Source organism: Hylobates moloch, unplaced genomic scaffold (assembly GCF_009828535.3).
Source record: "Hylobates moloch isolate HMO894 unplaced genomic scaffold, HMol_V3 SCAFFOLD_17, whole genome shotgun sequence".
Taxonomy (NCBI): Eukaryota; Metazoa; Chordata; class Mammalia; order Primates; family Hylobatidae; genus Hylobates; species Hylobates moloch.
The window spans coordinates 80,138,703-80,151,381 of NW_026652292.1; positions in this window are offsets into that span (position 1 = coordinate 80,138,703).

Consider the following 12,679-nt stretch of genomic DNA (forward strand, 5'->3'; position numbering starts at 1 on the left):
CGTCATTCTGGCTGAGTGCAGCTGCTAAGAGAGCATGGGTGATGACCGACTGCATTTGGCAGATATGGATGGGGGACCTTCCTAGGTGTCCTGTGCTGGGGATTCGGGGATGAGCCGCCTGTGGGGCCCGTGGGGGAATCCGTGTTCCCTGTGCCGCTCACCTATGCACTGTCCTCAACCTGACCACAGCCCACGTGGCAGGCATCGCCAGTCTCACCTTACTGGTAAGAAATCCCATCGGATTCTCTGATGCTGCCCTGTTCAAGACTAAAATGTGAGTGGAGGAACGCGTGGGTTTCAGAGCCTTTCATCCACCCAGCCTCTTTGCACAGAATTTCTTACCGGCAAGCTCCTTGCGCGAGGCCCGGCCTGTAGCAGGCGGCCTTGAATAGGCGAAGAGAACAGGCAGGAAGGTGGGAAGGGTGGAGCTGCCGGTTACAGCCTCGCATCGGGCTTGGCCCATGAGGCTGTCCCGAGTGACTGACGGCAGAGAAGTTTGGACAGAAAGAGCAGTGGCCCCATCGGCCCAGAATCCGGGGTCAGGCGGTCTCCAGGCCAAGCCCATGATGCCAGAATTAATATGTAAGATAAACAGACCCCTGGAGGCGCTGATCGCATTCTCTAGGCCCAGGTCAGAGGTCTGCTCTTTAGGTGTGAGAAAAGGTTTAGGGAGGACCAGGGTCAAATATTTGCAGCCCAGACAGGCTGACAATGGGCTGGCTACTGGCCTCCCCCAGGCCAGCGGGGCTCCCTGGCTGTGCTTGGGGGAAGGGGAGCGGTCAGAGTGGACTCATTACTCCGAAAGCCCGAGAAAGTTGTCTGCAGCTGCTCTCGGCTGCCAGAGCACATCAGCATCAGCCTCTGCCCGGGACCCCCGGGGCCCCACTGCCCGCCTGCCCCACAGTTCCAGCCCCCCACCTGCCACAGTTCCAGGGAGGGGAGGGCTGACCGCCGAGGGCTGGGGCCGTGGGGTGGAGGACTCAGTCCACGGTGCCTCACCCCGCACACGCGGCCCTCAGCCCCAGGACGAGGAGCTCACCGCTTCCCAGGGCACTGTGGAGAATCTGACCATCGGTGACAATGCTGAGGTTTTACCAACTTTCATCAGGCTTTCCTGAATGTGGCCAGAGTCTCAGGACCCTGCTGTGACCGGGGAGCAGGCCCGGGTGGGGTGTCTCTCCCTGTTTTACGGTTGAGGGCCTTGGTCAAGCCGTGCGGCCTTGGGGTTCCTTTCCTCATCCGGGAAGCCAGCGAGGCGCGCTGCAGGCAGGTCCACCGGCCCGCGCACCCCGGGAGGTGGTGGGAAGGGTCTGGCTTTGCTATTTGGTCAATGACTCCAGCTGGGATTGCAAGGCCTCTTCTCTTAACCCTCGATTGGTATAAAAATCTCATCAGGCGTTTCCTCTTCACGTCCCAGCCTTAGGTACAATAACAGCTGCTGATAATATTCACTGCTGCCACTGGGCCTGGCTCAAATCACTCTTTGTACGTTTCAGAGTCTCTTCCTCAAGAGAGCGAGACGGAAGCCACCCCTCCATCTGTGTGCCCATCGTAAAGTTGGGACTGATTTAAACCAGAAATGAGCAAAACAAGGCAAGTGTTTGAAATCATACATTCATTCTGATATTTTTACCAGGAAATGTACAACCAGGTCTCATGCCAATAAAACCCCGTGAGCTGGGGGACGTCTGAGCCACAGTCATCACTAAACACTCTCCCCACTGTGGGAATGTCCTCCTTCCCCCAAATGTCCATCTGTCCTTCCACTCCTGTGCTCGTTCGTCAAACACCCCCGCTGAGCACTCAGAGTGGTCCCAGGGACCACCCTGGCAACTAAGGACATAGTGACAACTAAGCTGGGGGTCAGGGCAGTCACGGGCAGGAGAGGATGAAGAGCTCTGTGGAGGGCGGGTCAAATGCAGTCACTGGACAGCAGGGGAGTGAGCTCCTCTGCCTCGGGTGGAGTGTGGCATTCAAGGAGGGCTTCTGGGAAGAGGAGGCACAGAGTGGACCTTGAAGGCACATTCGAAGCTCCCCAGGGCACTAGCAGGGGAAAGCATCCATGGACAAGGTGCCTGGGTGTACCTCATTCGGCCTTCCCTGGATCTGCTCTTTCCTCACAGGCCAGGCGGAAAAGGCAGAGGAAGGAGAGTGTCTTCAAGATGGACCTGGCTCAACTGGCCTGAGGGGTCTGGGCTGTGTCTCTTTTTAAAAATATTTATTTTTTTAAACAGGGTCTTGCTCTGTTGCCCAGGCTGGAGTACAGTGGTGATCATAGCTCACTGCAGCCTCAAATTCCTGGGCTCAACTGATCCTCCTGTCTCAGCCTCCCAAGTAGCTTGGGACCACAGGTACATGCCACCACACCTGGCTAATTTTTTTTTTTTTACTTTTCTGTACAGATGGACGGTCTCACTATGTTGCCCAGGCTGGTCTTGAACTCCTGACCTCAAGTGATCCTTCTGCCTTGGCCTTTCAAAGTTCTGGGGTTACAGGTGTGAGCTGCCACACCTGGCTGGCTTTATCTCTTCACCCAGAAAGGAGTGCTGTGGAGGAGCAGGCCTTTGAGATGCCCCCACAGAACAAAGAGGGCCCCTCGGCCAAGTAAATTTTCCGGGATTATCTTGGAGATTCCCAGGGTGGTAAAGCCTCTGAGAAGTCCTGCAAGAAGGAAACAAGCTCACTCTAATCCAGGGCCCCTCAACTTGTTTGACCATGAACCCCTTTTTGCACCTAGGGAACCCCCGGTAGATGGACATAGTGGGGTGTACGGGCGCTGGTGACCAGCCTTGATGGTACAATCTGTGCATGGTTGTCACTCACAACAGCGCCTGCGGCCGTCTGGCACCTCCAACGCTCCTTCTCTACAAGAGGAGGCTGGGGCGGGAGCAGAGATGACGTCCACCCAAGCCTGCCCCGGTGAGGGTTTGAATGCTTCAGGGACACCTGCTTCTCTGAGCTTCTTGACCATTGGAGAGTTGGGAGAGGAAGGAGGGGATGGGAGGAGCTTGCAGGGAATAAGCCTGTGTGAGCCAGCCCTCAGGCTCAGCTAGGCCCAGTCAGGCCGGGGAGAAGCCCGTGGTCTAGTCCAGGGCAAGAGGCTGGTGAGGCCAGGGAGGAGAGTATTTTGTGGCTAGGACGTCCACTCTGATGCCCGCGCTGGGAGTCAGGACTGCAGTTCCCCTACCCTGACGGCCGCCTTCTCGCCCAGGCAGTCCATCAGAGTCCTCTGCCTGTCTGGCCTTGAGGGCCGAGCATGGATTCCTCCCGGCCCCTGAGCAGAATGCCCCCTGTCTCAACCCAGCTCTGGTGCGGCCAAAATAGGAAGCAGATCCTTCTGCATCCCTAGATCCTGCGATTCAAACCCAAGCAGGCCGTCCTCCAAGAAAGAGGGACAGAAACCCCAGCTCCCAGGAAGATGTGGGCGAGGACGCCTGATTTGCCTAGTGGGAAGGACAGCTGTTTTGGGCAGAAGCCCCAGGTCGGAAGTGGCCAGCATGGCCAGTGGCTTCCCAGGGGCTTGAGGGCTAGAACCTGGGGCACCAGCTTTGCACAGAGCCTGCGGGCCGGCAGCCAACCCGGGCTGCTCCCAGCTTCTGCCAGCCTCGGTGTCCTCGTCGCGAAGGTGACCGTGGGCCTGGGTCCCCGGGCAGGGTTGACTGAGCACCTCCTCAGCTGGTCCTGGGATGAGAAGGGCCGAAAGAGGAAAGCACCTCTGCCCCAAGCCAGACTGCCTGGCTCAGGCAGCAGAGCGGTAGAGCAGGCTGGCTGACAGTCACAGCTGCCGAGCTGGCTGTCACACAGATGAGTTCCTCTCCTGGAGGGACTTTGCCACCCCTGCTGCCTCCGCCCCTTCGCCTGGCTCCCTTCTGCTCTCTCAGACCTGGCCCAGAACATGTGCCCACAGCAGACCAAGATCTCAGCAGATGCACGAAGGGCTCCCGTCAGGGGGGAAGCGGAGGCTGGACTTCCTTCATCTCAGGCTTGCCTTAGGATGCACCATGCGGAACTCTCAGGGGAAGCTGGAATGAGGAGTGTGACCCTAGCTGGGAAGAGCCTGACGTCTGCCTGGGTCATCAACAAGCCCAGGGCAGGCTCTGGTCATGGTTGCTGCTGGCTGGCCCACCCTGTCCCTCTCCCTCCTCCGATCCTTCCCTCCCTCCCTCTTGCCCTTGTCTTCCCCTTCCCGCTCTCCCTCTACCTCTCTCTCTCCTCTTTCCTTCCTTCTCTCCCTTCCTTCCATTATTCCCCCGCTTTCCCTCTATTTTTCCCTCTCTCACTCTCTCCCTCCCTCCCTCCTTCCTACCCACTTTTCTCTATTCCTTCAACAAGTATTAACTGATCACCACCAGATGCCATCACTGTCCAAGACATCAGCAACACAGCATTGAACACCTGATGTGGAGACAGGCCATGCTGTACCAGGTAAGGAAAGGCCGGGAGGAAGCCACCACCGGATTGGGGGCATCACAGAGGAGCGTCCTGTGGCGATGGGAACTCAGCATCCAGCCCCGCAGGTCGATGCTTCCATTAAGGTTATGTGCAGGCAGCTGACCACAGGCGCTGGAGAGCGAGTCCGGTGCTTTTCTCATGCAACCAGGCGGGTGCCCAGGCTGGCATGGGGCTCCCTGCTGCAGCAGGGGTGGAGTTCCTGCTCCCCGCCACCTCAGTGCAGGATCATGTGGCCCTGTTCATGTGGCCCTGTTCATGATGACTCCTGTGCCTCCAGCCACTGGGGTCTGGGCAGGTGGTGGGGGGTGGGCCAGGGGGAGAACTGTGTTGATTTCCTAAGAGCCATCATGACAAAGTACTCCAGCCTGAGGGGCTTAAACAGTGGAAGTGTGTCATCTCACGTTCTGGAGGCTGGAAGTCTGAAATCAGGGTGTGGGCAGGGCTGGCTCCTCCTGAGGCTGTGCGGGAGAATGGGTCCCATTCTCTCCCCGGTTCCTGGTGGCCGGCAGCCCTGGGCGTTCCTTGGTTCGGGGAAGCGCCGCCCTGACCTCTGCCTTCATCTTCACCAGTCGCTGTGCTTGTGCGTGTGTCTCTGTGTCTAAATTTTCCCTTTCTGCAAGGACACCATTCATGTTGGATTAGGGCCCAACCTGATGACCTCATTTTATTAAATTTAATTTTAAGTTCTGGGATACATGTGCAGGACACGCAGGTTTGTTACATAGTTAGACGTGTGCCATGGTGGTTTGGTGCTCCTATCAACCCATCGCCTAGGCATTGAGCCCCGCATGCATTACCTATTTATCCTGGTGCCCTCCCTCACCACATCCCCCAACAGGCCCTGGTGTGTATTGTTCCCCTCCCTGTGTCCATGCGTTCTCATTGTTCAGTTCCCACTTATAAGTGAGAACGTGTGGTGTTTGGTTTTCTGTTCTTGTGTTGGTTTGCTGAAGATAATGACTTCCAGCTTCATCCATGTCCCTGCAAAGGACACAATCTTGTTCCTTTTTGTGGCTGTATAGTATTCCACGATGTACATATACCACATTTTCTTTATCCAGTCTGTCATTGATGGGCATTTGGGTGGATTCCGTGTCTTTGCTATCGTGAATAGTGCTGCAATGAACATACGCAAGCATGTATCTTTGTAATAGAATGATTTATAGTCCTTTGGGTATTGTATTAGTTCATTTTCATGCTGCTGATAAAGACATGCCCAAGACTGGGAAGAAAAAGAGGTTTAATGAACTCACAGTTCCATATGGCTGGGGAGGCCTCACAATCATGGCAGAAGGTGAAAGCACTTCTTACACAGCAAGCAGCAAGAGAGAGTGAGACAGAAGTGAAAGAGGAAACCCCTTATAAAACCATCAGATCTCGTGAGACTTAGTCACTACCACGAGAACAGTATGGGGGAACCGCCCCCGTGACTCGATTATCTCCCGCCGGGTCCCTCCCACAACATGTGGGAATTATGGGAGAATAATTCAAGATGACATTTGGGTGGGGACACAGCCAAACCATATCAGGTATATGCCCAGTAATGGGATTGCTGGATCAATTGGTGGTTCTAGGTCTTTGAGGAATCGCAACACTGTCTTCCACAGTGGTTGAACTAATTTACATTCCCACCAACAGTGTAAATGTTCCTATTCCCCCACAGCCTCACCAGCATCTGTTGTTTCTTGACTTTTTTTTTTTTGAGACGGAGTCTCAGGATGGAGTGCAGTGGCGCGATCTCGGCTCACTGCAAGCTCCGCCTCCTGGGTTCATGCCATTCTCCTGCCTCAGCCTCTCCGAGTAGCTGGGACCACAGGTGCCTGCCACCACGCCCGGCTAATTTTTTGTATTTTTAGTAGAGACAGGGTTTCACCGTGGTCTCGATCTCCTGACCTCGTGATCCGCCCGCCTCAGCCTCCCAAAGTGCTGGGATTACAAGCGTGAGCCACCGCGCCCGGCCTGTTTCTTGACTTTTTAATAATTGCCATTCTGACTGGCATGAGATGGCATCTCATTGTGGTTCTGATTTGCATTCCTCTAATGATCAGTGATGTTGAACTTTTTTGCATGCTTTTTGGCCACGTGAATGTCTTCTTCTGAGGAGTGGATGACCTCATTTTAACTTCTCTATAAAGGGGCTGCCTCCAAATTAGATCGCATTCTGGGATACTGGGGGTTAGGAATTTGGGGGGACACAATTCCGTCCATAACAAGGAAGAAGAGAAAAAAGTCTGTCTAGATCACTAGGTCTTCCTCAAGTATCAGGAAAGCCAAGTCTCCGGGAGGCGCTGCTGTGGCCCCATTCTGCGTCCGGCAGGCAGGACCCTGCCGCGCTCCTCCCCAGCTGCAAAGGCTTGTGTGGGGCTGTGGAGTTCGTTTCCTCTCAGCTGAGCATGTTTCCACCCTGAGCAGGATGGGGCTCCCATCGGGTTAAAGGAAGAGAGGATGATGGGCATGGCGTGCCCGAGGTTGGAGGGTCGTGGTTCTTCGAGCTGACTTCCAGGGATGAGTGGGAAAGGTAAAGGAGACACCGGGCGAGTCTTCCTGGAGAAGCTGCAGAGAGATCACCGGCCTCTGCACAGGGAAGCGGGAGGAACCCTCGTCCCCGGGCCCTGCTGGTGCCGGCCCCCATGGGCTCTCTGCCTCCATGAGCTCCCGATAACCTGGGCCAGAGGCTGGCAATGCAGCAGATGCAGGGGAGACAACTTGCTCTTTTTTGTTTAATGTGATAAACTCTTCCAGACTCTTCTCCATGAGGACAGAGCGGGGTGCCTAGGCAGACTCCCTTCCTACCTGGGTCAGGGCAGGTCCGGGAAGGGACCAGAGCTGGATTTGCACAGAATGTCCCTTCCAGGGCCCCCGGCTGGCAGAGCCCTAGGGACGGGTGAACCAATTGTAATGGAGCAGTGGCCTCTGCAGAGAAGCGACCGCACCTCAGCCCCTGCCCGACTCTGATCTGTCTCCTCACTTCCCCGGGACGGGTCTGCTGCTTGTGGAGTGTTAAATGAAGCCCAACCAAGGCGATCGATGGAAGGACGCGCCCATTCAGGTGGAGACTCCCTGAGCGAGCCTGTCTTGTAATGACTATTTATGGAGGAGAGATTGATGGGAGCTTGGGAAAGCTTTATCAATGCGCCAGCGATCAGCACAGACCGGAGTCCAACAAGAAATGGCAGCCAGCACTGGGGCTGCCAGGAGTCCTGCAGGGGACACAGGGGTGGGAGCAGTGGACAGTGAGCTGAGAGGCAGAGCCTGCAGGTCAGGGCGGTGGAGTCAGCAGGCCTGGCTGAGGGGCCCAGATGGATGGGGCCAGGGTTCCTGGCCTCCTCGCAGAACCAGGTGTGTTGCAGAACCAGGTGTGTCTGCAGGGCCTGCCTCTCTCTACATGAAGAGGTTGGTTCAGAAGTTCCCGGAGGTCCCCCGGAGGCTGCGATTCTAAGGTGAGGACAAGTCCCTTCTGAAAGAGGCTGGGGCATCTGCTGTGGAGATGTGTACAGGTGTGTGGGGTCAGAGGAGGACAGGGGCCCTGCATGCGTTACCATCTATATGTTGTCTTGGCCCAGGCTTTAAATTGAAACACTCCAGATTCAAATCCACCCCCAGCCTCAGACACCACTCCCGACACACAGGTGGAAGTCACAGTGGGAATCTGGGAGCTCGAGGAGGCTGGGGGAAGCCTGTGAGTTCCTCATGGAGCGCGGAGTCTTCCCTGCTGGGCCCTGTTCAGGCTCCAAAGGTGGCCTGGCCAGCTGCAGGGAGCCCCAGGCAGGAGCAGGGGCTGGGTGAGCCCAAGATGAGGAAACTGAGGCACAGAGTCACGCGGTCTCCCCACGGCCTTGCCACGGTCAAGGCAGCACCCAGGTCTGTGGGATCTCAGAGTCTGTGCTGTCTGCTGCACATGCGCGTCTCCTTCATTGCCAAAAATAACCTGCATTCAGGCTTGTGTGGGCGGCTCTCACCACGGCAGCACCCTCCTTCCCCACAGCAGCTGGGCTTCCCGAGCTTGGGCACCCTACCTCCGCTGCAGCAGAAACCAGAGGCCATAATCATCTTTAAGCTGTGGTTTTCTACAGAAGGAGGCCTGGCCAGAGGGTCCCAGCTGGGAGGGGGTGAGGGAAGAGGAGAAGAGAGCCTCAGGGCCCCCTCACCTTACCCCATGCCCAGGCGAGGTTTTCTGGCTAATTATTGCTCCCCGAGGCCTCCTTAGCCACGTGGTCCCTGAAGGCGTGTGTTCTGGGCGCTCTCCCCGCCTGGGAGTTCACTGGGGGGATGTTTGAAGGGAGAGGCTCATTCGACCCCAAGGCCCCCAGCCTTGCCACCCACGGTATGGACTGGAGAGAACGCAGGAGCATGGGGGAGGCCTGTGGCCCTGTCCCCAGGTTGTGTCTCAGCACTCATTCTCAAGGGCCATTCCAAATGACCATGGCAGTCGGCATAAGCCCCCCGATCTCCGGTGTCCCCCTTGCTCCCAGCCTAAAGCCTGACCTGCTGCTCGGCCACTGTCAGGGGGCACTGGCAGCTGCTTCTCCTCAGCCTGAGGCTGCTCCCTACTCACTGGCTTCAGCCGACACCACACAGCCCTCCCCGCTGGCCCTTGCTCTCCCAGGCCTTGGTCAGTGGAGACAGTGCAGGTACCGGGGCACCTCCTGCCCCCCTCCCTCCCTCCCTCCCTCCCTCCTCCGGCTCCTCGCCCCAGTGTGCCTCCTCTGAGTTGGGGCTGGAGGAGGCCAGCTTGAGGGCGTAACAACCAGAACTCAGATCCCAGTTTCTCCATTTACCCACCGGCCCTGTTCATTCATTTGCTCATGCATTTGTGCAACAAATATTTACCCAGAGTCTGCTGCGGAAGCAGACACTGCACTCTGCCTTGGGCCTGGTGAACACGCCCACCACGGACCTGGCCTCTGGAGCAGGCTGTGGTCTGTTTGCCTAATTCTGCACCAATAGGACTCATTCCCCAAAAGTGGAGATACAACTCACACACCACAAAATTCACCCACTTAAAGTGTGTAATTCCGTGGCTCTTAGTATGCTCACAGAGGAATCCAACCATCACCACAATCAATTTTAGAACGTTTTAATCACCCCAACAAGAAATACCATACAGTCGTTCCCTGTTCGTCCTCCCCCAAGCCCCCCGGCAACCCTAATCTACTTTCTGACTCTATGGATTCACCTATCCTGGGTATTTCCTATGAGTGGAACCACATAATATGTGGTCACTTAGCGCAAGGTTCTCAAGACGCATCCATCCTGTATCCTGTGTTCGTGCTCCATTCCTTTTTGTGGTCAAAGAGTACTCCGTTGTCTGGATAGGCTACATTCTGTGTATCTGTTCATTTCAGCGGATGGACATCTGGGCTGTGTCCACTCTTTGGCTATTGTAAACAGAGCTGCTTTGAAGATCTGTGTGCGCGTTTGTGTGTGGATATGGATTTACCGTTCTCTGGGGTAGATGCCTGGGAGTGGGACTGCTGAAGCAGGGTTTGATTTGCTGAAATTTTATAAGTCATGCTGATATCTGATAGGGGAATCCCCCACGATGGTGTTTTTCAGGAGTGTCTGGGCGATTCTTGAGTCTTTGCTTTCCCATAAATGTGTTAGCATCAGATTATTAAATCACACACATACACACACATAGCCATAGTTGGAATTATATTGAGTCTATAGATTGGGTTGAGGAGTACTGATATCTTTAAATTCGTGGGTCTCTGTCTGCAGGAATATGATCTATTTCTGCATTTATTTAGGTCTTCTAAAATTTCTGGCAGTAACATTTAATAGCTTTCCCCACAGAGATCTTTCTGATCCTAGTTTAGATTTATTGCCAGGTGTTTTATATTTCTTGTTGGTATTATAAAAATTTGATTTTCTGTTTGTTGCTGGCTTTTAAAGCAATGCATTTAAAAAAACATATTGATCTAGTATTTATAAACCTTTCTAATCTCTTGGCCCGGCACGGTGGCTCACACCTGTAATAACAGCACTTTGGGAGGCCCAGGCAGTGGGATCGCTTGAGCTCAGGAGTTCAAGACCAGCCTGGGCAACATGGCAAAACCCTTTCTCTACCAAAAAAACAAAAATTAGCTGGGCATGGGGAGTGTGTACAAGTGGTCCCAGCTACTTGGGAGGTTGAGGTGGGAGGATTGCTGGATCCCAGGAAGTTGAGGCGGCAGCGAGCCATGATCATGCCACTGCACTCCAGCCTGGGTGACAGAGCAAGACCCTGTCTCAAAAAGAAAAAGAAAAAGAAAAACCTTGCTGATCTCTTATTAATCCTAATAGTTTATAGATTATTTCAGGTTTTTACAGAGAACAGTCATGTCATATGAAAATAATGACAAATTAGATTCTTCTGCCCCAATCATTCATTGTCTTTCCCCTTCCCTTCCCTTCCTCTCTCTTCTCTCTCTCTTTCTCTCTTGTTTGTTTTCTGAGATGGAGTCTCACTCTGTTGCCCAGGCTGGAGAGCAGTGGCGTGATCTTGGCTCATTGCAGCCTCCGTCTCCCGGGTTCAAGTGATTCTCCTGCCTCAGCCTCCTGAGTAGCTGGGATTCAGGTGCCTGCCACTACACCTGGCTAATTTTTGTGTTTTTAGCAGAGACAGGGTTTCGCCACATTGGCCAGGCTGGTCTTGAACTCCTGGCCCCAAGTGATCCACCCATCTTGGCCTCCCAAAGTGCTGGGATTACAGGCGTGAGCCACCAAATCCGACCTGTCTCCTTCATTTTTTTTCTTGTCTTGCCGAGCTGGCTGGGACCTCCTAGTCACGTAAACTTGAGATAAATACTCTTGTCTTGTTTCTAATTTTAAAAAGAGTTTTATTTATTTATTTTGAGACAGGGTTTTACTGTGTCACCCAGGCTGGAGTGCAGTGGTGCAATCTCAGCTCACTGCAACCTCCACCTCCTGGACTCAGGTGATCCTCCCACCTCAGCCTCCCAAGCAGCTGGGACTACAGGTGTGTACCACCACGCCTGGCTAATTTTTGTATTTTTTATAGAGACGGGGTTTCGCTATGTTGCCCAGGCTGGTCTCAAACTCCTGGGCTCAAGCAACTTGCCCGCCTCGGCTTCCCAAAGCGCTAAGATTACAGGCATGAGCCGCTGCACCTGGCAAAATAATGTTTTTGATAGCGCACCTTCAAGCACATTATTTGCATAGATTTGGTAAATATTTAAATTCTCTTCTAGCCTTATGATATGGTTTGGTTCTGTGTCCTCACCCCAATCTCATGTTGAATTGGAGGAGACTGGATCATGGGGCGCATTTCCCTCTTGCTCTTCTCATGATACGGAGTGAATCCTCAGGAGATCTGATGGTTTTAAAGTGTGTGGGACTTCCCCCTTCGCGCTCTCTCTCTCTCTCTCTCTCTCCTGCTTTGCCCTGGTAAGATGCACCTGCTTCCTCCTCCCTTCCACCATGATTGTAAGTTTCCTGAGGCCTCCTAACCATGTTTCCTCTTAAGCCTGTGGAACTGTGAGTCAATTAACCTCTTTTCTTCATAAGTTACGCAGTCTCAGGTAGTTCTTCATAGCAGTGTGAAAACAGACAACTACACCTTAGTTTGCTAAGTTGTTTTGTAAATGTTGAAAGAATACTTACAATGTTTGTGTGCACTATTTTATTGTTTCACAGTAACCCATGAAATGGGTGCAATTATCTTCACTTTATAGAAGAGGCATAGAGAGGTCACCCCACGGGAGTTGGGGAGCCTGGGGTATACCTCTGCACTGTGCTGTCTCTCTACAGCAGGAATAAAACAAACACAAAAGTAGCAGAAATGGCAACAAAATTCAAAATCTAGATCTCTGAAAATATTAATTAAAGAAAGAAGCTTTCACCAAGGCTTCTTTTTTTTTTTTTTTTTTTTTTAGTAGAGTCTCGCTCTGTCACCCAGGCTGGAGTACAGTGGCACGAACTCGGTTCACTGCAAACTCCGCCTCCCGGGTTCACACCATTCTCCTGCCTCAGCCTCCTGAGTAGCTGGGATTACAGGTGCCTACCACTACGCCCAGCTAATTTTTGTATTTTTAGTAGAGATGGAGTTTCACCATGTTGGTCAGGCTGGTCTCGAACTCCTGACCTCAGGTGATCCGCCTACCTTGGCCTCCCGAAGTGCTGGGATTACAGGTGTGAGCCACCACGCCCAGCCTCACCAAGGCTTGTTAAGCAAAAACCAAAGGGACACCAAGAAGTTATGCTGGAAGGGAGGAGGGCAAGACCA